This window comes from Ambystoma mexicanum, unplaced genomic scaffold (assembly GCF_040938575.1).
Source record: "Ambystoma mexicanum isolate Mex_15411 unplaced genomic scaffold, UKY_AmexF1_1 Mex_scaf46, whole genome shotgun sequence".
Lineage (NCBI taxonomy): Eukaryota > Metazoa > Chordata > Amphibia > Caudata > Ambystomatidae > Ambystoma > Ambystoma mexicanum.
The window spans coordinates 751898-778122 of NW_027182462.1; the positions used below are offsets into that span (position 1 = coordinate 751898).

A 26225-nucleotide genomic window follows, 5' to 3' on the forward strand; every position below is an offset into this window, starting at 1 on the left:
TGTGTGTGTTTGTGGGTGTAGTTTCATGTCGAAAACCAAAACACAGCAGCTCCAGTGGCGCAATCGGTTAGCGCGCGGTACTTATACAGCAGTACATGCAGTGAGCAATGCCGAGGTTGTGAGTTCAAGCCTCACCTGGAGCAACTTTGGAACTTTTTACTAATTCACCTCAAAACTGAATTATTGAACCAATAAATGTTCTGGACATTTTTTGGTTCACCTCAAGGTTTCCTTGATTGTCAGTTAATGTTGTATGACAGCTCCTCTGCCTTTTAGACATGGAATACTCATTGCAAGTTATTTATGGGGTGTTTGCGCTTTAAATACAGCTACGGAGGGTTTTTGAAAATAGAACAGAAAATAAAAAATGTCAACTGTTATTATACTCCATTTTCTGCTGAGCACCACTTACGGAAGACATTTGTAAAGGTAGAAAAAGGGTTACTGGAGTAGGATCCAGGAGACAATATCAATTTACAAAGAATAATGTTGTCTATTTACTGCATTATCGCCTTTGAAGCAAACCTCTGAGAATAAATACCCTTTCACTAATCAGGCAGTCACTTTGATAAAATCAAGCAGAACAAGGATGCTGATAGGAACTCGCCTCATTTGCATATGGGCTAGGGCTTCTGGGAGCCATGAGAATTAGGAGTTGAAGGTTTTGCAGATCGAGATTGCTAAAGGGCTGGGCATTTGCACAGACCTCTCCATGCCTGATTGGTGCCGAAGGTTAGTTGCAAGTGGTCCCCTGCTCACCCTACCTTACACAGGGCCATGCCCAGTTAGGCCCCTCAGGGCTAGGCCCGGCAGGGCTAAGCCCGGCGTTCGTCAGGCGAAGTGCCTGGACCCCTGCTCATCATACCTCAGAATCTGGTCTAGCTATTGCAGACATGGGGAATGGTGCTTATATCCCATTGACAGCGCCCACAAGCTGCATACTAATAGCCAATGATGTGTGAATGCGGTCAGGGTAGCAGACATATAGAACAATTGGGTGGGTTCGCTTCCGAACTGGATGCACAGGAGCAGGAGAGAATGGCTGTTGGCGATGTATGCAACTTGCTCTGCGTGAACACATCTACCGACCCCTTCCCCTACACACACGGGCACATACACACACACACACACACATAGCCATTGGAGCTATCAGAAAGATTGGTAATCATTAGAACATGAAAGATATGTGTTCATTTTTTATTAAACTTGTGGACTCCCGCAGAAACGGAGGGACTCACATCTCTAATTGAGGCTTGCTTACCTCTATACAAATGTGTTTGCTGGCTGTCTTTCTTCAACTGGTATGTGCGGTTGTGTCTGTCTTTGTCTTTCAACACGCCTGGCACGTTTACATTATCAAAGAGATGATTGTATGGAGATGGGGAACACCCCTCCGTTGCATTGTGAACTTGAACAGTCTTTTCACCAAAGCAGCTACATGCGACATTGCAAGGTTTTTGTCAGTCTTTGCCTGAAAACATTAGGCCTTCCTCTCGAACTCTATTTCACTCCTTCTGTGGAAGACTTCAATTATGAGGATGCATCCCGTCATAAAAGGTTCTCTGTAGATGGTGCAATTCTGGCTTCTCTTCCCCGTGCTTTTTGAAAATAATCCGCCCGAGGCCCTGATGAGGTTTGAACTCATGACCCCTGGTTTACGAGACCAGTGCTCTGCCACTGAGCTACAAGGCCACCTGCTGCTTGCTCACAGCCAACAACAGAAAGTGCAAAGAAACCATGGGTTTTACCTAGGTAGATCTCCAGGTATATGAATTTCTGGTTGTGTAAAAATGGCTGTATATCTCTGCATGTGTTCAGTACGTCATCATACATCTGATTTGCGAAAGCGTGTGTGCTTATGTTGGTGATACATTGTCGGTATGCGTTTGAGTATGTACTTTTACGGGTATGTATGTATTGAGTAGGATGCTGAACAGGTTCATGAGTTTAGATAGCAGGTCAGAATGATGGCAAAAGGAACATGTAAAAGGCAGACAACTAAAAGAAAAAAGAATTTGGGATGTAAGCTTGGGAGTTTACTAACTGCGCTGATTTTGGCTCCTATAATAGTAAAGAATGGAAACCTACGAGGAAAGTCTTTGACTAATTTCATTCTCCGCCTGCACCAATGAACTTATTTTTACATCTCTATTTCCATATCTGTACTCATTCCTGTCTTTCACAGGGAGGTTGAAAGACTTTGGTCTATGTTTAAATGCAGACTATAAAGAAAAAATACGACGAAGGTGGGATTCGAACCCACGCGTGCAGAGCACAATGGATTAGCAGTCCATCGCCTTAACCACTCGGCCACCTCGTCTGTTTGGGAACGGTGCTCGAGTCCCATGCTTAAAGAAGAGATAAAACAATGGTGGTGCAAAGTCAGTGAAAAATAGATCATGTTTGTCATAGTAGAAACAAGATCGTTGACTCGTTCTTCCTTACCCGGCCATTGATAGATAAACACATCAAGTTGAAGTTCAGAAAAATATAACAAGAGCTCCTGGAGGGTTCACAACACTAATCCAGAGGAAGGTGCTTGAGCTTCCGTATGGCACACCATTAGTAGTAAAACCAGCATAACGCAAGCTCCAGTTTCCCAGTGTTTGGCATCATTCAACGTTTCCAGCCAAGATCAAAGTTCAGATGCTGCTGCTTCCTGTGATGTCATTGAATTTAAATAGTGAGTGATGGCAATAACCCTTTTCCAATTAAATTTTGCCACATCAACGTCCCTGAAAATAGAGAAAGGCGTGCAACCCAGAACCGCTGTACTGTTCAATAGAGTAAGGGCTTCACCGTGATCATCTGCATCTGTCATCACAAGATTATCAAGGTCTTTTTCTTGAAGAAATTAGGTCCAGAAAGCCGACCTTCCCCACAGACTATTCAGACACCTTGCGCTTGTGGCTTTGTTATAGGCCCGAATCCATTGGTAAAAGGTTGCACAGGTACAATGTGCAATATCAGTTCCTATTCAACAATGTTCAAGAAAATTACCATTTGGAGGCCCTGATGAGGATCGAACTCACGACCCCTGGTTTACAAGACCAGTGCTCTGCCACTGAGCTACAGAGCCCCTCAGGTTACAACGCATAACAGCAACACAACGAGCACACAACATGATGTTTACTGGGTAGACATATTTGAAGGGTGTGTGAGAATGTATGTATATGATTGTGATTTGACCTGTTTTTTTCTGGCCGATTTTTTGAGGAGCAGCTAATTTGTGCGTATTCCGTGCAATTTTAGGGTGACTAATGAGGAGATGTGATGCGTGAAAGTTGAAAAAAACATGTACATGGCAGCAGAGAGACAATATGGATATTACCTTTGCTTTTTTAAATTTCTATCCGGATTCTGGCTCAAAGGGTAGTCAAGCACAGCAGATTGCATTCCTGCCAGTAACACGACAACCTTGTTTGTGTCCTTCTTAATCAACTAACATGCATATTTTCACTTTTGTCTGTATGTTCTTTGAAAGCCAATGGCAATGGTGCTTAGAGCAATGCAGATGTTTAAAAAAGATTTCAAAAGTTAAAATCGACAAAGGTGGGATTCGAAACCACACGTGTACAGTAGATTAGCAGTCCATCGCCTTAACCACTCGGCCACCTCGTCTACAGGGATTATGTTAGGCATTCAAGTCTTTACAGGTAATAACACAAACATCTTCAAAATAGAACCACAATGCGTTCCTTGTTGAGGTACATCCAGCCGTTTGCAGGAAAACTGCCTCACTTGCTGTTGAGAAAAATTCATCAAAGTCCTGGGGTGTTTATAGGCATCGCCAAGATGACATTGGGAGGTGTTTCAATTGACACGTGTTGAATATGAGGAAGAGCATCATGCTGGCTCCAGTGGCACTGCCTGCAGCATGACAAAAATGTAGAAGGGACATTTGACTGCACCATTGGCTGAACATCAGTGGCAAAGTGTATATCAGGCTAAAAGGTAAGCTCCAGTGGCACAATATGGGCACTACAAGGCACCCATAATTTGGTGTCAGCTAAAAAGACAATGCCAGAGCTTGTGGGTGCTTTTGTACACTTGTGTGTGTGTTTGTGGGTGTAGTTTCATGTCGAAAACCAAAACACAGCAGCTCCAGTGGCGCAATCGGTTAGCGCGCGGTACTTATACAGCAGTACATGCAGTGAGCAATGCCGAGGTTGTGAGTTCAAGCCTCACCTGGAGCAACTTTGGAACTTTTTACTAATTCACCTCAAAACTGAATTATTGAACCAATAAATGTTCTGGACATTTTTTGGTTCACCTCAAGGTTTCCTTGATTGTCAGTTAATGTTGTATGACAGCTCCTCTGCCTTTTAGACATGGAATACTCATTGCAAGTTATTTATGGGGTGTTTGCGCTTTAAATACAGCTACGGAGGGTTTTTGAAAATAGAACAGAAAATAAAAAATGTCAACTGTTATTATACTCCATTTTCTGCTGAGCACCACTTACGGAAGACATTTGTAAAGGTAGAAAAAGGGTTACTGGAGTAGGATCCAGGAGACAATATCAACTTACAAAGAATAATGTTGTCTATTTACTGCATTATCGCCTTTGAAGCAAACCTCTGAGAATAAATACCCTTTCACTAATCAGGCAGTCACTTTGATAAAATCAAGCAGAACAAGGATGCTGATAGGAACTCGCCTCATTTGCATATGGGCTAGGGCTTCTGGGAGCCATGAGAATTAGGAGTTGAAGGTTTTGCAGATCGAGATTGCTAAAGGGCTGGGCATTTGCACAGACCTCTCCATGCCTGATTGGTGCCGAAGGTTAGTTGCAAGTGGTCCCCTGCTCACCCTACCTTACACAGGGCCATGCCCAGTTAGGCCCCTCAGGGCTAGGCCCGGCAGGGCTAAGCCCGGCGTTTGTCAGGCGAAATGCCTGGACCCCTGCTCATCATACCTCAGAATCTGGTCTAGCTATTGCAGACATGGGGAATGGTGCTTATATCCCATTGACAGCGCCCACAAGCTGCATACTAATAGCCAATGATGTGTGAATGCGGTCAGGGTAGCAGACATATAGAACAATTGGGTGGGTTCGCTTCCGAACTGGATGCACAGGAGCAGGAGAGAATGGCTGTTGGCGATGTATGCAACTTGCTCTGCGTGAACACATCTACCGACCCCTTCCCCTACACACACGGGCACATACACACACACACACACACATAGCCATTGGAGCTATGCAGAGCTAATCAGAAAGATTGGTAATCATTAGAACATGAAAGATATGTGTTCATTTTTTATTAAACTTGTGGACTCCCGCAGAAACGGAGGGACTCACATCTCTAATTGAGGCTTGCTTACCTCTATACAAATGTGTTTGCTGGCTGTCTTTCTTCAACTGGTATGTGCGGTTGTGTCTGTCTTTGTCTTTCAACACGCCTGGCACGTTTACATTATCAAAGAGATGATTGTATGGAGATGGGGAACACCCCTCCGTTGCATTGTGAACTTGAACAGTCTTTTCACCAAAGCAGCTACATGCGACATTGCAAGGTTTTTGTCAGTCTTTGCCTGAAAACATTAGGCCTTCCTCTCGAACTCTATTTCACTCCTTCTGTGGAAGACTTCAATTATGAGGATGCATCCCGTCATAAAAGGTTCTCTGTAGATGGTGCAACTCTGGCTTCTCTTCCCCGTGCTTTTTGAAAATAATCCGCCCGAGGCCCTGATGAGGTTTGAACTCATGACCCCTGGTTTACGAGACCAGTGCTCTGCCACTGAGCTACAAGGCCACCTGCTGCTTGCTCACAGCCAACAACAGAAAGTGCAAAGAAACCATGGTTTTTACCTAGGTAGATCTCCAGGTATATGAATTTCTGGTTGTGTAAAAATGGCTGTATATCTCTGCATGTGTTCAGTACGTCATCATACATCTGATTTGCGAAAGCGTGTGTGCTTATGTTGGTGATACATTGTCGGTATGCGTTTGAGTATGTACTTTTACGGGTATGTATGTATTGAGTAGGATGCTGAACAGGTTCATGAGTTTAGATAGCAGGTCAGAATGATGGCAAAAGGAACATGTAAAAGGCAGACAACTAAAAGAAAAAAGAATTTGGGATGTAAGCTTGGGAGTTTACTAACTGCGCTGATTTTGGCTCCTATAATAGTAAAGAATGGAAACCTACGAGGAAAGTCTTTGACTAATTTCATTCTCCGCCTGCACCAATGAACTTATTTTTACATCTCTATTTCCATATCTGTACTCATTCCTGTCTTTCACAGGGAGGTTGAAAGACTTTGGTCTATGTTTAAATGCAGACTATAAAGAAAAAATACGACAAAGGTGGGATTCGAACCCACGCGTGCAGAGCACAATGGATTAGCAGTCCATCGCCTTAACCACTCGGCCACCTCGTCTGTTTGGGAACGGTGCTCGAATCCCATGCTTAAAGAAGAGATAAAACAATGGTGGTGCAAAGTCAGTGAAAAATAGATCATGTTTGTCATAATAGAAACAAGATCGTTGACTCGTTCTTCCTTACCCGGCCATTGATAGATAAACACATCAAGTTGAAGTTCAGAAAAATATAACAAGAGCTCCTGGAGGGTTCACAACACTAATCCAGAGGAAGGTGCTTGAGCTTCCGTATGGCACACCATTAGTAGTAAAACCAGCATAACGCAAGCTCCAGTTTCCCAGTGTTTGGCATCATTCAACGTTTCCAGCCAAGATCAAAGTTCAGATGCTGCTGCTTCCTGTGATGTCATTGAATTTAAATAGTGAGTGATGGCAATAACCCTTTTCCAATTAAATTTTGCCACATCAACGTCCCTGAAAATAGAGAAAGGCGTGCAACCCAGAACCGCTGTACTGTTCAATAGAGTAAGGGCTTCACCGTGATCATCTGCATCTGTCATCACAAAATTATCAAGGTCTTTTTCTTGAAGAAATTAGGTCCAGAAAGCCGACCTTCCCCACAGACTATTCAGACACCTTGCGCTTGTGGCTTTGTTATAGGCCCGAATCCATTGGTAAAAGGTTGCACAGGTACAATGTGCAATATCAGTTCCTATTCAACAATGTTCAAGAAAATTACCATTTGGAGGCCCTGATGAGGATCGAACTCACGACCCCTGGTTTACAAGACCAGTGCTCTGCCACTGAGCTACAGAGCCCCTCAGGTTACGACGCATAACAGCAACACAACGAGCACACAACATGATGTTTACTGGGTAGACATATTTGAAGGGTGTGTGAGAATGTATGTATATGATTGTGATTTGACCTGTTTTTTTCTGGCCGATTTTTTGAGGAGCAGCTAATTTGTGCGTATTCCGTGCAATTTTAGGGTGACTAATGAGGAGATGTGATGCGTGAAAGTTGAAAAAAACATGTACATGGCAGCAGAGAGACAATATGGATATTACCTTTGCTTTTTTAAATTTCTATCCGGATTCTGGCTCAAAGGGTAGTCAAGCACAGCAGATTGCATTCCTGCCAGTAACACGACAACCTTGTTTGTGTCCTTCTTAATCAACTAACATGCATATTTTCACTTTTGTCTGTATGTTCTTTGAAAGCCAATGGCAATGGTGCTTAGAGCAATGCAGATGTTTAAAAAAGATTTCAAAAGTTAAAATCGACAAAGGTGGGATTCGAAACCACGCGTGTACAGCAGATTAGCAGTCCATCGCCTTAACCACTCGGCCACCTCGTCTACAGGGATTATGTTAGGCATTCAAGTCTTTACAGGTAATAACACAAACATCTTCAAAATAGAACCACAATGCGCTGCTTGTTGAGGTACATCCAGCCGTTTGCAGGAAAACTGCCTCACTTGCTGTTGAGAAAAATTCATCAAAGTCCTGGGGTGTTTATAGGCATCGCCAAGATGACATTGGGAGGTGTTTCAATTGACACGTGTTGAATATGAGGAAGAGCATCATGCTGGCTCCAGTGGCACTGCCTGCAGCATGACAAAAATGTAGAAGGGACATTTGACTGCACCATTGGCTGAACATCAGTGGCAAAGTGTATATCAGGCTAAAAGGTAAGCTCCAGTGGCACAATATGGGCACTACAAGGCACCCATAATTTGGTGTCAGCTAAAAAGACAATGCCAGAGCTTGTGGGTGCTTTTGTACACTTGTGTGTGTGTTTGTGGGTGTAGTTTCATGTCGAAAACCAAAACACAGCAGCTCCAGTGGCGCAATCGGTTAGCGCGCGGTACTTATACAGCAGTACATGCAGTGAGCAATGCCGAGGTTGTGAGTTCAAGCCTCACCTGGAGCAACTTTGGAACTTTTTACTAATTCACCTCAAAACTGAATTATTGAACCAATAAATGTTCTGGACATTTTTTGGTTCACCTCAAGGTTTCCTTGATTGTCAGTTAATGTTGTATGACAGCTCCTCTGCCTTTTAGACATGGAATACTCATTGCAAGTTATTTATGGGGTGTTTGCGCTTTAAATACAGCTACGGAGGGTTTTTGAAAATAGAACAGAAAATAAAAAATGTCAACTGTTATTATACTCCATTTTCTGCTGAGCACCACTTACGGAAGACATTTGTAAAGGTAGAAAAAGGGTTACTGGAGTAGGATCCAGGAGACAATATCAACTTACAAAGAATAATGTTGTCTATTTACTGCATTATCGCCTTTGAAGCAAACCTCTGAGAATAAATACCCTTTCACTAATCAGGCAGTCACTTTGATAAAATCAAGCAGAACAAGGATGCTGATAGGAACTCGCCTCATTTGCATATGGGCTAGGGCTTCTGGGAGCCATGAGAATTAGGAGTTGAAGGTTTTGCAGATCGAGATTGCTAAAGGGCTGGGCATTTGCACAGACCTCTCCATGCCTGATTGGTGCCGAAGGTTAGTTGCAAGTGGTCCCCTGCTCACCCTACCTTACACAGGGCCATGCCCAGTTAGGCCCCTCAGGGCTAGGCCCGGCAGGGCTAAGCCCGGCGTTCGTCAGGCGAAGTGCCTGGACCCCTGCTCATCATACCTCAGAATCTGGTCTAGCTATTGCAGACATGGGGAATGGTGCTTATATCCCATTGACAGCGCCCACAAGCTGCATACTAATAGCCAATGATGTGTGAATGCGGTCAGGGTAGCAGACATATAGAACAATTGGGTGGGTTCGCTTCCGAACTGGATGCACAGGAGCAGGAGAGAATGGCTGTTGGCGATGTATGCAACTTGCTCTGCGTGAACACATCTACCGACCCCTTCCCCTACACACACGGGCACATACACACACACGCACACACATAGCCATTGGAGCTATGCAGAGCTAATCAGAAAGATTGGTAATCATTAGAACATGAAAGATATGTGTTCATTTTTTATTAAACTTGTGGACTCCCGCAGAAACGGAGGGACTCACATCTCTAATTGAGGCTTGCTTACCTCTATACAAATGTGTTTGCTGGCTGTCTTTCTTCAACTGGTATGTGCGGTTGTGTCTGTCTTTGTCTTTCAACACGCCTGGCACGTTTACATTATCAAAGAGATGATTGTATGGAGATGGGGAACACCCCTCCGTTGCATTGTGAACTTGAACAGTCTTTTCACCAAAGCAGCTACATGCGACATTGCAAGGTTTTTGTCAGTCTTTGCCTGAAAACATTAGGCCTTCCTCTCGAACTCTATTTCACTCCTTCTGTGGAAGACTTCAATTATGAGGATGCATCCCGTCATAAAAGGTTCTCTGTAGATGGTGCAACTCTGGCTTCTCTTCCCCGTGCTTTTTGAAAATAATCCGCCCGAGGCCCTGATGAGGTTTGAACTCATGACCCCTGGTTTACGAGACCAGTGCTCTGCCACTGAGCTACAAGGCCACCTGCTGCTTGCTCACAGCCAACAACAGAAAGTGCAAAGAAACCATGGTTTTTACCTAGGTAGATCTCCAGGTATATGAATTTCTGGTTGTGTAAAAATGGCTGTATATCTCTGCATGTGTTCAGTACGTCATCATACATCTGATTTGCGAAAGCGTGTGTGCTTATGTTGGTGATACATTGTCGGTATGCGTTTGAGTATGTACTTTTACGGGTATGTATGTATTGAGTAGGATGCTGAACAGGTTCATGAGTTTAGATAGCAGGTCAGAATGATGGCAAAAGGAACATGTAAAAGGCAGACAACTAAAAGAAAAAAGAATTTGGGATGTAAGCTTGGGAGTTTACTAACTGCGCTGATTTTGGCTCCTATAATAGTAAAGAATGGAAACCTACGAGGAAAGTCTTTGACTAATTTCATTCTCCGCCTGCACCAATGAACTTATTTTTACATCTCTATTTCCATATCTGTACTCATTCCTGTCTTTCACAGGGAGGTTGAAAGACTTTGGTCTATGTTTAAATGCAGACTATAAAGAAAAAATACGACGAAGGTGGGATTCGAACCCACGCGTGCAGAGCACAATGGATTAGCAGTCCATCGCCTTAACCACTCGGCCACCTCGTCTGTTTGGGAACGGTGCTCGAATCCCATGCTTAAAGAAGAGATAAAACAATGGTGGTGCAAAGTCAGTGAAAAATAGATCATGTTTGTCATAATAGAAACAAGATCGTTGACTCGTTCTTCCTTACCCGGCCATTGATAGATAAACACATCAAGTTGAAGTTCAGAAAAATATAACTAGAGCTCCTGGAGGGTTCACAACACTAATCCAGAGGAAGGTGCTTGAGCTTCCGTATGGCACACCATTAGTAGTAAAACCAGCATAACGCAAGCTCCAGTTTCCCAGTGTTTGGCATCATTCAACGTTTCCAGCCAAGATCAAAGTTCAGATGCTGCTGCTTCCTGTGATGTCATTGAATTTAAATAGTGAGTGATGGCAATAACCCTTTTCCAATTAAATTTTGCCACATCAACGTCCCTGAAAATAGAGAAAGGCGTGCAACCCAGAACCGCTGTACTGTTCAATAGAGTAAGGGCTTCACCGTGATCATCTGCATCTGTCATCACAAAATTATCAAGGTCTTTTTCTTGAAGAAATTAGGTCCAGAAAGCCGACCTTCCCCACAGACTATTCAGACACCTTGCGCTTGTGGCTTTGTTATAGGCCCGAATCCATTGGTAAAAGGTTGCACAGGTACAATATCAGTTCCTATTCAACAATGTTCAAGAAAATTACCATTTGGAGGCCCTGATGAGGATCGAACTCACGACCCCTGGTTTACAAGACCAGTGCTCTGCCACTGAGCTACAGAGCCCCTCAGGTTACGACGCATAACAGCAACACAACGAGCACACAACATGATGTTTACTGGGTAGACATATTTGAAGGGTGTGTGAGAATGTATGTATATGATTGTGATTTGACCTGTTTTTTTCTGGCCGATTTTTTGAGGAGCAGCTAATTTGTGCGTATTCCGTGCAATTTTAGGGTGACTAATGAGGAGATGTGATGCGTGAAAGTTGAAAAAAACATGTACATGGCAGCAGAGAGACAATATGGATATTACCTTTGCTTTTTTAAATTTCTATCCGGATTCTGGCTCAAAGGGTAGTCAAGCACAGCAGATTGCATTCCTGCCAGTAACACGACAACCTTGTTTGTGTCCTTCTTAATCAACTAACATGCATATTTTCACTTTTGTCTGTATGTTCTTTGAAAGCCAATGGCAATGGTGCTTAGAGCAATGCAGATGTTTAAAAAAGATTTCAAAAGTTAAAATCGACAAAGGTGGGATTCGAAACCACGCGTGTACAGCAGATTAGCAGTCCATCGCCTTAACCACTCGGCCACCTCGTCTACAGGGATTATGTTAGGCATTCAAGTCTTTACAGGTAATAACACAAACATCTTCAAAATAGAACCACAATGCGCTGCTTGTTGAGGTACATCCAGCCGTTTGCAGGAAAACTGCCTCACTTGCTGTTGAGAAAAATTCATCAAAGTCCTGGGGTGTTTATAGGCATCGCCAAGATGACATTGGGAGGTGTTTCAATTGACACGTGTTGAATATGAGGAAGAGCATCATGCTGGCTCCAGTGGCACTGCCTGCAGCATGACAAAAATGTAGAAGGGACATTTGACTGCACCATTGGCTGAACATCAGTGGCAAAGTGTATATCAGGCTAAAAGGTAAGCTCCAGTGGCACAATATGGGCACTACAAGGCACCCATAATTTGGTGTCAGCTAAAAAGACAATGCCAGAGCTTGTGGGTGCTTTTGTACACTTGTGTGTGTGTTTGTGGGTGTAGTTTCATGTCGAAAACCAAAACACAGCAGCTCCAGTGGCGCAATCGGTTAGCGCGCGGTACTTATACAGCAGTACATGCAGTGAGCAATGCCGAGGTTGTGAGTTCAAGCCTCACCTGGAGCAACTTTGGAACTTTTTACTAATTCACCTCAAAACTGAATTATTGAACCAATAAATGTTCTGGACATTTTTTGGTTCACCTCAAGGTTTCCTTGATTGTCAGTTAATGTTGTATGACAGCTCCTCTGCCTTTTAGACATGGAATACTCATTGCAAGTTATTTATGGGGTGTTTGCGCTTTAAATACAGCTACGGAGGGTTTTTGAAAATAGAACAGAAAATAAAAAATGTCAACTGTTATTATACTCCATTTTCTGCTGAGCACCACTTACGGAAGACATTTGTAAAGGTAGAAAAAGGGTTACTGGAGTAGGATCCAGGAGACAATATCAACTTACAAAGAATAATGTTGTCTATTTACTGCATTATCGCCTTTGAAGCAAACCTCTGAGAATAAATACCCTTTCACTAATCAGGCAGTCACTTTGATAAAATCAAGCAGAACAAGGATGCTGATAGGAACTCGCCTCATTTGCATATGGGCTAGGGCTTCTGGGAGCCATGAGAATTAGGAGTTGAAGGTTTTGCAGATCGAGATTGCTAAAGGGCTGGGCATTTGCACAGACCTCTCCATGCCTGATTGGTGCCGAAGGTTAGTTGCAAGTGGTCCCCTGCTCACCCTACCTTACACAGGGCCATGCCCAGTTAGGCCCCTCAGGGCTAGGCCCGGCAGGGCTAAGCCCGGCGTTCGTCAGGCGAAGTGCCTGGACCCCTGCTCATCATACCTCAGAATCTGGTCTAGCTATTGCAGACATGGGGAATGGTGCTTATATCCCATTGACAGCGCCCACAAGCTGCATACTAATAGCCAATGATGTGTGAATGCGGTCAGGGTAGCAGACATATAGAACAATTGGGTGGGTTCGCTTCCGAACTGGATGCACAGGAGCAGGAGAGAATGGCTGTTGGCGATGTATGCAACTTGCTCTGCGTGAACACATCTACCGACCCCTTCCCCTACACACACGGGCACATACACACACACACACACACATAGCCATTGGAGCTATGCAGAGCTAATCAGAAAGATTGGTAATCATTAGAACATGAAAGATATGTGTTCATTTTTTATTAAACTTGTGGACTCCCGCAGAAACGGAGGGACTCACATCTCTAATTGAGGCTTGCTTACCTCTATACAAATGTGTTTGCTGGCTGTCTTTCTTCAACTGGTATGTGCGGTTGTGTCTGTCTTTGTCTTTCAACACGCCTGGCACGTTTACATTATCAAAGAGATGATTGTATGGAGATGGGGAACACCCCTCCGTTGCATTGTGAACTTGAACAGTCTTTTCACCAAAGCAGCTACATGCGACATTGCAAGGTTTTTGTCAGCCTTTGCCTGAAAACATTAGGCCTTCCTCTCGAACTCTATTTCACTCCTTCTGTGGAAGACTTCAATTATGAGGATGCATCCCGTCATAAAAGGTTCTCTGTAGATGGTGCAACTCTGGCTTCTCTTCCCCGTGCTTTTTGAAAATAATCCGCCCGAGGCCCTGATGAGGTTTGAACTCATGACCCCTGGTTTACGAGACCAGTGCTCTGCCACTGAGCTACAAGGCCACCTGCTGCTTGCTCACAGCCAACAACAGAAAGTGCAAAGAAACCATGGGTTTTACCTAGGTAGATCTCCAGGTATATGAATTTCTGGTTGTGTAAAAATGGCTGTATATCTCTGCATGTGTTCAGTACGTCATCATACATCTGATTTGCGAAAGCGTGTGTGCTTATGTTGGTGATACATTGTCGGTATGCGTTTGAGTATGTACTTTTACGGGTATGTATGTATTGAGTAGGATGCTGAACAGGTTCATGAGTTTAGATAGCAGGTCAGAATGATGGCAAAAGGAACATGTAAAAGGCAGACAACTAAAAGAAAAAAGAATTTGGGATGTAAGCTTGGGAGTTTACTAACTGCGCTGATTTTGGCTCCTATAATAGTAAAGAATGGAAACCTACGAGGAAAGTCTTTGACTAATTTCATTCTCCGCCTGCACCAATGAACTTATTTTTACATCTCTATTTCCATATCTGTACTCATTCCTGTCTTTCACAGGGAGGTTGAAAGACTTTGGTCTATGTTTAAATGCAGACTATAAAGAAAAAATACGACGAAGGTGGGATTCGAACCCACGCGTGCAGAGCACAATGGATTAGCAGTCCATCGCCTTAACCACTCGGCCACCTCGTCTGTTTGGGAACGGTGCTCGAGTCCCATGCTTAAAGAAGAGATAAAACAATGGTGGTGCAAAGTCAGTGAAAAATAGATCATGTTTGTCATAGTAGAAACAAGATCGTTGACTCGTTCTTCCTTACCCGGCCATTGATAGATAAACACATCAAGTTGAAGTTCAGAAAAATATAACAAGAGCTCCTGGAGGGTTCACAACACTAATCCAGAGGAAGGTGCTTGAGCTTCCGTATGGCACACCATTAGTAGTAAAACCAGCATAACGCAAGCTCCAGTTTCCCAGTGTTTGGCATCATTCAACGTTTCCAGCCAAGATCAAAGTTCAGATGCTGCTGCTTCCTGTGATGTCATTGAATTTAAATAGTGAGTGATGGCAATAACCCTTTTCCAATTAAATTTTGCCACATCAACGTCCCTGAAAATAGAGAAAGGCGTGCAACCCAGAACCGCTGTACTGTTCAATAGAGTAAGGGCTTCACCGTGATAATCTGCATCTGTCATCACAAGATTATCAAGGTCTTTTTCTTGAAGAAATTAGGTCCAGAAAGCCGACCTTCCCCACAGACTATTCAGACACCTTGCGCTTGTGGCTTTGTTATAGGCCCGAATCCATTGGTAAAAGGTTGCACAGGTACAATGTGCAATATCAGTTCCTATTCAACAATGTTCAAGAAAATTACCATTTGGAGGCCCTGATGAGGATCGAACTCACGACCCCTGGTTTACAAGACCAGTGCTCTGCCACTGAGCTACAGAGCCCCTCAGGTTACGACGCATAACAGCAACACAACGAGCACACAACATGATGTTTACTGGGTAGACATATTTGAAGGGTGTGTGAGAATGTATGTATATGATTGTGATTTGACCTGTTTTTTTCTGGCCGATTTTTTGAGGAGCAGCTAATTTGTGCGTATTCCGTGCAATTTTAGGGTGACTAATGAGGAGATGTGATGCGTGAAAGTTGAAAAAAACATGTACATGGCAGCAGAGAGACAATATGGATATTACCTTTGCTTTTTTAAATTTCTATCCGGATTCTGGCTCAAAGGGTAGTCAAGCACAGCAGATTGCATTCCTGCCAGTAACACGACAACCTTGTTTGTGTCCTTCTTAATCAACTAACATGCATATTTTCACTTTTGTCTGTATGTTCTTTGAAAGCCAATGGCAATGGTGCTTAGAGCAATGCAGATGTTTAAAAAAGATTTCAAAAGTTAAAATCGACAAAGGTGGGATTCGAAACCACGCGTGTACAGTAGATTAGCAGTCCATCGCCTTAACCACTCGGCCACCTCGTCTACAGGGATTATGTTAGGCATTCAAGTCTTTACAGGTAATAACACAAACATCTTCAAAATAGAACCACAATGCGTTCCTTGTTGAGGTACATCCAGCCGTTTGCAGGAAAACTGCCTCACTTGCTGTTGAGAAAAATTCATCAAAGTCCTGGGGTGTTTATAGGCATCGCCAAGATGACATTGGGAGGTGTTTCAATTGACACGTGTTGAATATGAGGAAGAGCATCATGCTGGCTCCAGTGGCACTGCCTGCAGCATGACAAAAATGTAGAAGGGACATTTGACTGCACCATTGGCTGAACATCAGTGGCAAAGTGTATATCAGGCTAAAAGGTAAGCTCCAGTGGCACAATATGGGCACTACAAGGCACCCATAATTTGGTGTCAGCTAAAAAGACAATGCCAGAGCTTGTGGGTGCTTTTGTACACTTGTGTGTGTGTTTGTGGGTGTAGTTTCATGTTGAAAACCGAAACACAGCAGCTCCAGTGGCGCAATCGGTTAGCGCGCGGTACTTATACAGCAGTACATGCAGTGAGCAATGCCGAGGTTGTGAGTTCAAGCCTCACCTGGAGCAACTTTGGAACTTTTTACTAATTCACCTCAAAACTGAATTATTGAACCAATAAATGTTCTGGACATTTTTTGGTTCACCTCAAGGTTTCCTTGATTGTCAGTTAATGTTGTATGACAGCTCCTCTGCCTTTTAGACATGGAATACTCATTGCAAGTTATTTATGGGGTGTTTGCGCTTTAAATACAGCTACGGAGGGTTTTTGAAAATAGAACAGAAAATAAAAAATGTCAACTGTTATTATACTCCATTTTCTGCTGAGCACCACTTACGGAAGACATTTGTAAAGGTAGAAAAAGGGTTACTGGAGTAGGATCCAGGAGACAATATCAACTTACAAAGAATAATGTTGTCTATTTACTGCATTATCGCCTTTGAAGCAAACCTCTGAGAATAAATACCCTTTCACTAATCAGGCAGTCACTTTGATAAAATCAAGCAGAACAAGGATGCTGATAGGAACTCGCCTCATTTGCATATGGGCTAGGGCTTCTGGGAGCCATGAGAATTAGGAGTTGAAGGTTTTGCAGATCGAGATTGCTAAAGGGCTGGGCATTTGCACAGACCTCTCCATGCCTGATTGGTGCCGAAGGTTAGTTGCAAGTGGTCCCCTGCTCACCCTACCTTACACAGGGCCATGCCCAGTTAGGCCCCTCAGGGCTAGGCCCGGCAGGGCTAAGCCCGGCGTTTGTCAGGCGAAATGCCTGGACCCCTGCTCATCATACCTCAGAATCTGGTCTAGCTATTGCAGACATGGGGAATGGTGCTTATATCCCATTGACAGCGCCCACAAGCTGCATACTAATAGCCAATGATGTGTGAATGCGGTCAGGGTAGCAGACATATAGAACAATTGGGTGGGTTCGCTTCCGAACTGGATGCACAGGAGCAGGAGAGAATGGCTGTTGGCGATGTATGCAACTTGCTCTGCGTGAACACATCTACCGACCCCTTCCCCTACACACACGGGCACATACACACACACACACACACATAGCCATTGGAGCTATGCAGAGCTAATCAGAAAGATTGGTAATCATTAGAACATGAAAGATATGTGTTCATTTTTTATTAAACTTGTGGACTCCCGCAGAAACGGAGGGACTCACATCTCTAATTGAGGCTTGCTTACCTCTATACAAATGTGTTTGCTGGCTGTCTTTCTTCAACTGGTATGTGCGGTTGTGTCTGTCTTTGTCTTTCAACACGCCTGGCACGTTTACATTATCAAAGAGATGATTGTATGGAGATGGGGAACACCCCTCCGTTGCATTGTGAACTTGAACAGTCTTTTCACCAAAGCAGCTACATGCGACATTGCAAGGTTTTTGTCAGTCTTTGCCTGAAAACATTAGGCCTTCCTCTCGAACTCTATTTCACTCCTTCTGTGGAAGACTTCAATTATGAGGATGCATCCCGTCATAAAAGGTTCTCTGTAGATGGTGCAACTCTGGCTTCTCTTCCCCGTGCTTTTTGAAAATAATCCGCCCGAGGCCCTGATGAGGTTTGAACTCATGACCCCTGGTTTACGAGACCAGTGCTCTGCCACTGAGCTACAAGGCCACCTGCTGCTTGCTCACAGCCAACAACAGAAAGTGCAAAGAAACCATGGTTTTTACCTAGGTAGATCTCCAGGTATATGAATTTCTGGTTGTGTAAAAATGGCTGTATATCTCTGCATGTGTTCAGTACGTCATCATACATCTGATTTGCGAAAGCGTGTGTGCTTATGTTGGTGATACATTGTCGGTATGCGTTTGAGTATGTACTTTTACGGGTATGTATGTATTGAGTAGGATGCTGAACAGGTTCATGAGTTTAGATAGCAGGTCAGAATGATGGCAAAAGGAACATGTAAAAGGCAGACAACTAAAAGAAAAAAGAATTTGGGATGTAAGCTTGGGAGTTTACTAACTGCGCTGATTTTGGCTCCTATAATAGTAAAGAATGGAAACCTACGAGGAAAGTCTTTGACTAATTTCATTCTCCGACTGCACCAATGAACTTATTTTTACATCTCTATTTCCATATCTGTACTCATTCCTGTCTTTCACAGGGAGGTTGAAAGACTTTGGTCTATGTTTAAATGCAGACTATAAAGAAAAAATACGACGAAGGTGGGATTCGAACCCACGCGTGCAGAGCACAATGGATTAGCAGTCCATCGCCTTAACCACTCGGCCACCTCGTCTGTTTGGGAACGGTGCTCGAATCCCATGCTTAAAGAAGAGATAAAACAATGGTGGTGCAAAGTCAGTGAAAAATAGATCATGTTTGTCATAATAGAAACAAGATCGTTGACTCGTTCTTCCTTACCCGGCCATTGATAGATAAACACATCAAGTTGAAGTTCAGAAAAATATAACAAGAGCTCCTGGAGGGTTCACAACACTAATCCAGAGGAAGGTGCTTGAGCTTCCGTATGGCACACCATTAGTAGTAAAACCAGCATAACGCAAGCTCCAGTTTCCCAGTGTTTGGCATCATTCAACGTTTCCAGCCAAGATCAAAGTTCAGATGCTGCTGCTTCCTGTGATGTCATTGAATTTAAATAGTGAGTGATGGCAATAACCCTTTTCCAATTAAATTTTGCCACATCAACGTCCCTGAAAATAGAGAAAGGCGTGCAACCCAGAACCGCTGTACTGTTCAATAGAGTAAGGGCTTCACCGTGATCATCTGCATCTGTCATCACAAAATTATCAAGGTCTTTTTCTTGAAGAAATTAGGTCCAGAAAGCCGACCTTCCCCACAGACTATTCAGACACCTTGCGCTTGTGGCTTTGTTATAGGCCCGAATCCATTGGTAAAAGGTTGCACAGGTACAATGTGCAATATCAGTTCCTATTCAACAATGTTCAAGAAAATTACCATTTGGAGGCCCTGATGAGGATCGAACTCACGACCCCTGGTTTACAAGACCAGTGCTCTGCCACTGAGCTACAGAGCCCCTCAGGTTACGACGCATAACAGCAACACAACGAGCACACAACATGATGTTTACTGGGTAGACATATTTGAAGGGTGTGTGAGAATGTATGTATATGATTGTGATTTGACCTGTTTTTTTCTGGCCGATTTTTTGAGGAGCAGCTAATTTGTGCGTATTCCGTGCAATTTTAGGGTGACTAATGAGGAGATGTGATGCGTGAAAGTTGAAAAAAACATGTACATGGCAGCAGAGAGACAATATGGATATTACCTTTGCTTTTTTAAATTTCTATCCGGATTCTGGCTCAAAGGGTAGTCAAGCACAGCAGATTGCATTCCTGCCAGTAACACGACAACCTTGTTTGTGTCCTTCTTAATCAACTAACATGCATATTTTCACTTTTGTCTGTATGTTCTTTGAAAGCCAATGGCAATGGTGCTTAGAGCAATGCAGATGTTTAAAAAAGATTTCAAAAGTTAAAATCGACAAAGGTGGGATTCGAAACCACGCGTGTACAGCAGATTAGCAGTCCATCGCCTTAACCACTCGGCCACCTCGTCTACAGGGATTATGTTAGGCATTCAAGTCTTTACAGGTAATAACACAAACATCTTCAAAATAGAACCACAATGCGCTGCTTGTTGAGGTACATCCAGCCGTTTGCAGGAAAACTGCCTCACTTGCTGTTGAGAAAAATTCATCAAAGTCCTGGGGTGTTTATAGGCATCGCCAAGATGACATTGGGAGGTGTTTCAATTGACACGTGTTGAATATGAGGAAGAGCATCATGCTGGCTCCAGTGGCACTGCCTGCAGCATGACAAAAATGTAGAAGGGACATTTGACTGCACCATTGGCTGAACATCAGTGGCAAAGTGTATATCAGGCTAAAAGGTAAGCTCCAGTGGCACAATATGGGCACTACAAGGCACCCATAATTTGGTGTCAGCTAAAAAGACAATGCCAGAGCTTGTGGGTGCTTTTGTACACTTGTGTGTGTGTTTGTGGGTGTAGTTTCATGTCGAAAACCAAAACACAGCAGCTCCAGTGGCGCAATCGGTTAGCGCGCGGTACTTATACAGCAGTACATGCAGTGAGCAATGCCGAGGTTGTGAGTTCAAGCCTCACCTGGAGCAACTTTGGAACTTTTTACTAATTCACCTCAAAACTGAATTATTGAACCAATAAATGTTCTGGACATTTTTTGGTTCACCTCAAGGTTTCCTTGATTGTCAGTTAATGTTGTATGACAGCTCCTCTGCCTTTTAGACATGGAATACTCATTGCAAGTTATTTATGGGGTGTTTGCGCTTTAAATACAGCTACGGAGGGTTTTTGAAAATAGAACAGAAAATAAAAAATGTCAACTGTTATTATACTCCATTTTCTGCTGAGCACCACTTACGGAAGACATTTGTAAAGGTAGAAAAAGGGTTACTGGAGTAGGATCCAGGAGACAATATCAACTTACAAAGAATAATGTTGTCTATTTACTGCATTATCGCCTTTGAAGCAAACCTCTGAGAATAAATACCCTTTCACTAATCAGGCAGTCACTTTGATAAAATCAAGCAGAACAAGGATGCTGATAGGAACTCGCCTCATTTGCATATGGGCTAGGGCTTCTGGGAGCCATGAGAATTAGGAGTTGAAGGTTTTGCAGATCGAGATTGCTAAAGGGCTGGGCATTTGCACAGACCTCTCCATGCCTGATTGGTGCCGAAGGTTAGTTGCAAGTGGTCCCCTGCTCACCCTACCTTACACAGGGCCATGCCCAGTTAGGCCCCTCAGGGCTAGGCCCGGCAGGGCTAAGCCCGGCGTTCGTCAGGCGAAGTGCCTGGACCCCTGCTCATCATACCTCAGAATCTGGTCTAGCTATTGCAGACATGGGGAATGGTGCTTATATCCCATTGACAGCGCCCACAAGCTGCATACTAATAGCCAATGATGTGTGAATGCGGTCAGGGTAGCAGACATATAGAACAATTGGGTGGGTTCGCTTCCGAACTGGATGCACAGGAGCAGGAGAGAATGGCTGTTGGCGATGTATGCAACTTGCTCTGCGTGAACACATCTACCGACCCCTTCCCCTACACACACGGGCACATACACACACACACACACACATAGCCATTGGAGCTATGCAGAGCTAATCAGAAAGATTGGTAATCATTAGAACATGAAAGATATGTGTTCATTTTTTATTAAACTTGTGGACTCCCGCAGAAACGGAGGGACTCACATCTCTAATTGAGGCTTGCTTACCTCTATACAAATGTGTTTGCTGGCTGTCTTTCTTCAACTGGTATGTGCGGTTGTGTCTGTCTTTGTCTTTCAACACGCCTGGCACGTTTACATTATCAAAGAGATGATTGTATGGAGATGGGGAACACCCCTCCGTTGCATTGTGAACTTGAACAGTCTTTTCACCAAAGCAGCTACATGCGACATTGCAAGGTTTTTGTCAGCCTTTGCCTGAAAACATTAGGCCTTCCTCTCGAACTCTATTTCACTCCTTCTGTGGAAGACTTCAATTATGAGGATGCATCCCGTCATAAAAGGTTCTCTGTAGATGGTGCAACTCTGGCTTCTCTTCCCCGTGCTTTTTGAAAATAATCCGCCCGAGGCCCTGATGAGGTTTGAACTCATGACCCCTGGTTTACGAGACCAGTGCTCTGCCACTGAGCTACAAGGCCACCTGCTGCTTGCTCACAGCCAACAACAGAAAGTGCAAAGAAACCATGGGTTTTACCTAGGTAGATCTCCAGGTATATGAATTTCTGGTTGTGTAAAAATGGCTGTATATCTCTGCATGTGTTCAGTACGTCATCATACATCTGATTTGCGAAAGCGTGTGTGCTTATGTTGGTGATACATTGTCGGTATGCGTTTGAGTATGTACTTTTACGGGTATGTATGTATTGAGTAGGATGTGGAACAGGTTCATGAGTTTAGATAGCAGGTCAGAATGATGGCAAAAGGAACATGTAAAAGGCAGACAACTAAAAGAAAAAAGAATTTGGGATGTAAGCTTGGGAGTTTACTAACTGCGCTGATTTTGGCTCCTATAATAGTAAAGAATGGAAACCTACGAGGAAAGTCTTTGACTAATTTCATTCTCCGCCTGCACCAATGAACTTATTTTTACATCTCTATTTCCATATCTGTACTCATTCCTGTCTTTCACAGGGAGGTTGAAAGACTTTGGTCTATGTTTAAATGCAGACTATAAAGAAAAAATACGACGAAGGTGGGATTCGAACCCACGCGTGCAGAGCACAATGGATTAGCAGTCCATCGCCTTAACCACTCGGCCACCTCGTCTGTTTGGGAACGGTGCTCGAGTCCCATGCTTAAAGAAGAGATAAAACAATGGTGGTGCAAAGTCAGTGAAAAATAGATCATGTTTGTCATAGTAGAAACAAGATCGTTGACTCGTTCTTCCTTACCCGGCCATTGATAGATAAACACATCAAGTTGAAGTTCAGAAAAATATAACAAGAGCTCCTGGAGGGTTCACAACACTAATCCAGAGGAAGGTGCTTGAGCTTCCGTATGGCACACCATTAGTAGTAAAACCAGCATAACGCAAGCTCCAGTTTCCCAGTGTTTGGCATCATTCAACGTTTCCAGCCAAGATCAAAGTTCAGATGCTGCTGCTTCCTGTGATGTCATTGAATTTAAATAGTGAGTGATGGCAATAACCCTTTTCCAATTAAATTTTGCCACATCAACGTCCCTGAAAATAGAGAAAGGCGTGCAACCCAGAACCGCTGTACTGTTCAATAGAGTAAGGGCTTCACCGTGATAATCTGCATCTGTCATCACAAGATTATCAAGGTCTTTTTCTTGAAGAAATTAGGTCCAGAAAGCCGACCTTCCCCACAGACTATTCAGACACCTTGCGCTTGTGGCTTTGTTATAGGCCCGAATCCATTGGTAAAAGGTTGCACAGGTACAATGTGCAATATCAGTTCCTATTCAACAATGTTCAAGAAAATTACCATTTGGAGGCCCTGATGAGGATCGAACTCACGACCCCTGGTTTACAAGACCAGTGCTCTGCCACTGAGCTACAGAGCCCCTCAGGTTACGACGCATAACAGCAACACAACGAGCACACAACATGATGTTTACTGGGTAGACATATTTGAAGGGTGTGTGAGAATGTATGTATATGATTGTGATTTGACCTGTTTTTTTCTGGCCGATTTTTTGAGGAGCAGCTAATTTGTGCGTATTCCGTGCAATTTTAGGGTGACTAATGAGGAGATGTGATGCGTGAAAGTTGAAAAAAACATGTACATGGCAGCAGAGAGACAATATGGATATTACCTTTGCTTTTTTAAATTTCTATCCGGATTCTGGCTCAAAGGGTAGTCAAGCACAGCAGATTGCATTCCTGCCAGTAACACGACAACCTTGTTTGTGTCCTTCTTAATCAACTAACATGCATATTTTCACTTTTGTCTGTATGTTCTTTGAAAGCCAATGGCAATGGTGCTTAGAGCAATGCAGATGTTTAAAAAAGATTTCAAAAGTTAAAATCGACAAAGGTGGGATTCGAAACCACGCGTGTACAGTAGATTAGCAGTCCATCGCCTTAACCACTCGGCCACCTCGTCTACAGGGATTATGTTAGGCATTCAAGTCTTTACAGGTAATAACACAAACATCTTCAAAATAGAACCACAATGCGTTCCTTGTTGAGGTACATCCAGCCGTTTGCAGGAAAACTGCCTCACTTGCTGTTGAGAAAAATTCATCAAAGTCCTGGGGTGTTTATAGGCATCGCCAAGATGACATTGGGAGGTGTTTCAATTGACACGTGTTGAATATGAGGAAGAGCATCATGCTGGCTCCAGTGGCACTGCCTGCAGCATGACAAAAATGTAGAAGGGACATTTGACTGCACCATTGGCTGAACATCAGTGGCAAAGTGTATATCAGGCTAAAAGGTAAGCTCCAGTGGCACAATATGGGCACTACAAGGCACCCATAATTTGGTGTCAGCTAAAAAGACAATGCCAGAGCTTGTGGGTGCTTTTGTACACTTGTGTGTGTGTTTGTGGGTGTAGTTTCATGTTGAAAACCAAAACACAGCAGCTCCAGTGGCGCAATCGGTTAGCGCGCGGTACTTATACAGCAGTACATGCAGTGAGCAATGCCGAGGTTGTGAGTTCAAGCCTCACCTGGAGCAACTTTGGAACTTTTTACTAATTCACCTCAAAACTGAATTATTGAACCAATAAATGTTCTGGACATTTTTTGGTTCACCTCAAGGTTTCCTTGATTGTCAGTTAATGTTGTATGACAGCTCCTCTGCCTTTTAGACATGGAATACTCATTGCAAGTTATTTATGGGGTGTTTGCGCTTTAAATACAGCTACGGAGGGTTTTTGAAAATAGAACAGAAAATAAAAAATGTCAACTGTTATTATACTCCATTTTCTGCTGAGCACCACTTACGGAAGACATTTGTAAAGGTAGAAAAAGGGTTACTGGAGTAGGATCCAGGAGACAATATCAACTTACAAAGAATAATGTTGTCTATTTACTGCATTATCGCCTTTGAAGCAAACCTCTGAGAATAAATACCCTTTCACTAATCAGGCAGTCACTTTGATAAAATCAAGCAGAACAAGGATGCTGATAGGAACTCGCCTCATTTGCATATGGGCTCGGGCTTCTGGGAGCCATGAGAATTAGGAGTTGAAGGTTTTGCAGATCGAGATTGCTAAAGGGCTGGGCATTTGCACAGACCTCTCCATGCCTGATTGGTGCCGAAGGTTAGTTGCAAGTGGTCCCCTGCTCACCCTACCTTACACAGGGCCATGCCCAGTTAGGCCCCTCAGGGCTAGGCCCGGCAGGGCTAAGCCCGGCGTTCGTCAGGCGAAGTGCCTGGACCCCTGCTCATCATACCTCAGAATCTGGTCTAGCTATTGCAGACATGGGGAATGGTGCTTATATCCCATTGACAGCGCCCACAAGCTGCATACTAATAGCCAATGATGTGTGAATGCGGTCAGGGTAGCAGACATATAGAACAATTGGGTGGGTTCGCTTCCGAACTGGATGCACAGGAGCAGGAGAGAATGGCTGTTGGCGATGTATGCAACTTGCTCTGCGTGAACACATCTACCGACCCCTTCCCCTACACACACGGGCACATACACACACACACACACACATAGCCATTGGAGCTATGCAGAGCTAATCAGAAAGATTGGTAATCATTAGAACATGAAAGATATGTGTTCATTTTTTATTAAACTTGTGGACTCCCGCAGAAACGGAGGGACTCACATCTCTAATTGAGGCTTGCTTACCTCTATACAAATGTGTTTGCTGGCTGTCTTTCTTCAACTGGTATGTGCGGTTGTGTCTGTCTTTGTCTTTCAACACGCCTGGCACGTTTACATTATCAAAGAGATGATTGTATGGAGATGGGGAACACCCCTCCGTTGCATTGTGAACTTGAACAGTCTTTTCACCAAAGCAGCTACATGCGACATTGCAAGGTTTTTGTCAGTCTTTGCCTGAAAACATTAGGCCTTCCTCTCGAACTCTATTTCACTCCTTCTGTGGAAGACTTCAATTATGAGGATGCATCCCGTCATAAAAGGTTCTCTGTAGATGGTGCAACTCTGGCTTCTCTTCCCCGTGCTTTTTGAAAATAATCCGCCCGAGGACCTGATGAGGTTTGAACTCATGACCCCTGGTTTACGAGACCAGTGCTCTGCCACTGAGCTACAAGGCCACCTGCTGCTTGCTCACAGCCAACAACAGAAAGTGCAAAGAAACCATGGGTTTTACCTAGGTAGATCTCCAGGTATATGAATTTCTGGTTGTGTAAAAATGGCTGTATATCTCTGCATGTGTTCAGTACGTCATCATACATCTGATTTGCGAAAGC

The 26225-nt window shown here is 43.7% G+C and overlaps 28 non-coding genes across 28 annotated transcripts; 7 read left to right on the forward strand and 21 right to left on the reverse strand.

The window, feature by feature from the left end:
- The first annotated feature begins 48 nt into the window (after positions 1–48).
- TRNAI-UAU (transfer RNA isoleucine (anticodon UAU)) lies at positions 49–143 on the forward strand. Its single transcript has 2 exons — positions 49–86; positions 108–143. It is a non-coding gene; the product is annotated as a tRNA-Ile (tRNA).
- A 1477-nt stretch (positions 144–1620) lies between these two features.
- Positions 1621–1692, reverse strand: TRNAT-CGU (transfer RNA threonine (anticodon CGU)). Its single transcript has one exon. It is a non-coding gene; the product is annotated as a tRNA-Thr (tRNA).
- Positions 1693–2238: 546 nt separating this feature from the next.
- TRNAS-GCU (transfer RNA serine (anticodon GCU)) lies at positions 2239–2320 on the reverse strand. Its single transcript has one exon. It is a non-coding gene; the product is annotated as a tRNA-Ser (tRNA).
- A 687-nt stretch (positions 2321–3007) lies between these two features.
- On the reverse strand, positions 3008–3079 carry TRNAT-UGU (transfer RNA threonine (anticodon UGU)). The gene has a single exon. It is a non-coding gene; the product is annotated as a tRNA-Thr (tRNA).
- A 1022-nt stretch (positions 3080–4101) lies between these two features.
- Positions 4102–4196, forward strand: TRNAI-UAU (transfer RNA isoleucine (anticodon UAU)). The gene is made up of 2 exons: positions 4102–4139; positions 4161–4196. It is a non-coding gene; the product is annotated as a tRNA-Ile (tRNA).
- A 1488-nt stretch (positions 4197–5684) lies between these two features.
- TRNAT-CGU (transfer RNA threonine (anticodon CGU)) lies at positions 5685–5756 on the reverse strand. Its single transcript has one exon. It is a non-coding gene; the product is annotated as a tRNA-Thr (tRNA).
- Positions 5757–6302: 546 nt separating this feature from the next.
- TRNAS-GCU (transfer RNA serine (anticodon GCU)) lies at positions 6303–6384 on the reverse strand. Its single transcript has one exon. It is a non-coding gene; the product is annotated as a tRNA-Ser (tRNA).
- Positions 6385–7071: 687 nt separating this feature from the next.
- Positions 7072–7143, reverse strand: TRNAT-UGU (transfer RNA threonine (anticodon UGU)). The gene has a single exon. It is a non-coding gene; the product is annotated as a tRNA-Thr (tRNA).
- A 1022-nt stretch (positions 7144–8165) lies between these two features.
- On the forward strand, positions 8166–8260 carry TRNAI-UAU (transfer RNA isoleucine (anticodon UAU)). The gene is made up of 2 exons: positions 8166–8203; positions 8225–8260. It is a non-coding gene; the product is annotated as a tRNA-Ile (tRNA).
- Positions 8261–9748: 1488 nt separating this feature from the next.
- Positions 9749–9820, reverse strand: TRNAT-CGU (transfer RNA threonine (anticodon CGU)). The gene has a single exon. It is a non-coding gene; the product is annotated as a tRNA-Thr (tRNA).
- A 546-nt stretch (positions 9821–10366) lies between these two features.
- TRNAS-GCU (transfer RNA serine (anticodon GCU)) lies at positions 10367–10448 on the reverse strand. The gene has a single exon. It is a non-coding gene; the product is annotated as a tRNA-Ser (tRNA).
- Positions 10449–11128: 680 nt separating this feature from the next.
- TRNAT-UGU (transfer RNA threonine (anticodon UGU)) lies at positions 11129–11200 on the reverse strand. Its single transcript has one exon. It is a non-coding gene; the product is annotated as a tRNA-Thr (tRNA).
- Positions 11201–12222: 1022 nt separating this feature from the next.
- Positions 12223–12317, forward strand: TRNAI-UAU (transfer RNA isoleucine (anticodon UAU)). Its single transcript has 2 exons — positions 12223–12260; positions 12282–12317. It is a non-coding gene; the product is annotated as a tRNA-Ile (tRNA).
- A 1488-nt stretch (positions 12318–13805) lies between these two features.
- TRNAT-CGU (transfer RNA threonine (anticodon CGU)) lies at positions 13806–13877 on the reverse strand. Its single transcript has one exon. It is a non-coding gene; the product is annotated as a tRNA-Thr (tRNA).
- Positions 13878–14423: 546 nt separating this feature from the next.
- TRNAS-GCU (transfer RNA serine (anticodon GCU)) lies at positions 14424–14505 on the reverse strand. Its single transcript has one exon. It is a non-coding gene; the product is annotated as a tRNA-Ser (tRNA).
- Positions 14506–15192: 687 nt separating this feature from the next.
- TRNAT-UGU (transfer RNA threonine (anticodon UGU)) lies at positions 15193–15264 on the reverse strand. Its single transcript has one exon. It is a non-coding gene; the product is annotated as a tRNA-Thr (tRNA).
- A 465-nt stretch (positions 15265–15729) lies between these two features.
- On the reverse strand, positions 15730–15806 carry TRNAS-GCU (transfer RNA serine (anticodon GCU)). The gene has a single exon. It is a non-coding gene; the product is annotated as a tRNA-Ser (tRNA).
- A 480-nt stretch (positions 15807–16286) lies between these two features.
- Positions 16287–16381, forward strand: TRNAI-UAU (transfer RNA isoleucine (anticodon UAU)). Its single transcript has 2 exons — positions 16287–16324; positions 16346–16381. It is a non-coding gene; the product is annotated as a tRNA-Ile (tRNA).
- A 1488-nt stretch (positions 16382–17869) lies between these two features.
- Positions 17870–17941, reverse strand: TRNAT-CGU (transfer RNA threonine (anticodon CGU)). The gene has a single exon. It is a non-coding gene; the product is annotated as a tRNA-Thr (tRNA).
- A 546-nt stretch (positions 17942–18487) lies between these two features.
- On the reverse strand, positions 18488–18569 carry TRNAS-GCU (transfer RNA serine (anticodon GCU)). The gene has a single exon. It is a non-coding gene; the product is annotated as a tRNA-Ser (tRNA).
- A 687-nt stretch (positions 18570–19256) lies between these two features.
- On the reverse strand, positions 19257–19328 carry TRNAT-UGU (transfer RNA threonine (anticodon UGU)). Its single transcript has one exon. It is a non-coding gene; the product is annotated as a tRNA-Thr (tRNA).
- Positions 19329–20350: 1022 nt separating this feature from the next.
- TRNAI-UAU (transfer RNA isoleucine (anticodon UAU)) lies at positions 20351–20445 on the forward strand. The gene is made up of 2 exons: positions 20351–20388; positions 20410–20445. It is a non-coding gene; the product is annotated as a tRNA-Ile (tRNA).
- A 1488-nt stretch (positions 20446–21933) lies between these two features.
- TRNAT-CGU (transfer RNA threonine (anticodon CGU)) lies at positions 21934–22005 on the reverse strand. Its single transcript has one exon. It is a non-coding gene; the product is annotated as a tRNA-Thr (tRNA).
- A 546-nt stretch (positions 22006–22551) lies between these two features.
- On the reverse strand, positions 22552–22633 carry TRNAS-GCU (transfer RNA serine (anticodon GCU)). Its single transcript has one exon. It is a non-coding gene; the product is annotated as a tRNA-Ser (tRNA).
- A 687-nt stretch (positions 22634–23320) lies between these two features.
- Positions 23321–23392, reverse strand: TRNAT-UGU (transfer RNA threonine (anticodon UGU)). Its single transcript has one exon. It is a non-coding gene; the product is annotated as a tRNA-Thr (tRNA).
- Positions 23393–23857: 465 nt separating this feature from the next.
- On the reverse strand, positions 23858–23934 carry TRNAS-GCU (transfer RNA serine (anticodon GCU)). The gene has a single exon. It is a non-coding gene; the product is annotated as a tRNA-Ser (tRNA).
- Positions 23935–24414: 480 nt separating this feature from the next.
- On the forward strand, positions 24415–24509 carry TRNAI-UAU (transfer RNA isoleucine (anticodon UAU)). Its single transcript has 2 exons — positions 24415–24452; positions 24474–24509. It is a non-coding gene; the product is annotated as a tRNA-Ile (tRNA).
- A 1488-nt stretch (positions 24510–25997) lies between these two features.
- TRNAT-CGU (transfer RNA threonine (anticodon CGU)) lies at positions 25998–26069 on the reverse strand. Its single transcript has one exon. It is a non-coding gene; the product is annotated as a tRNA-Thr (tRNA).
- Positions 26070–26225: the final 156 nt, after the last annotated feature.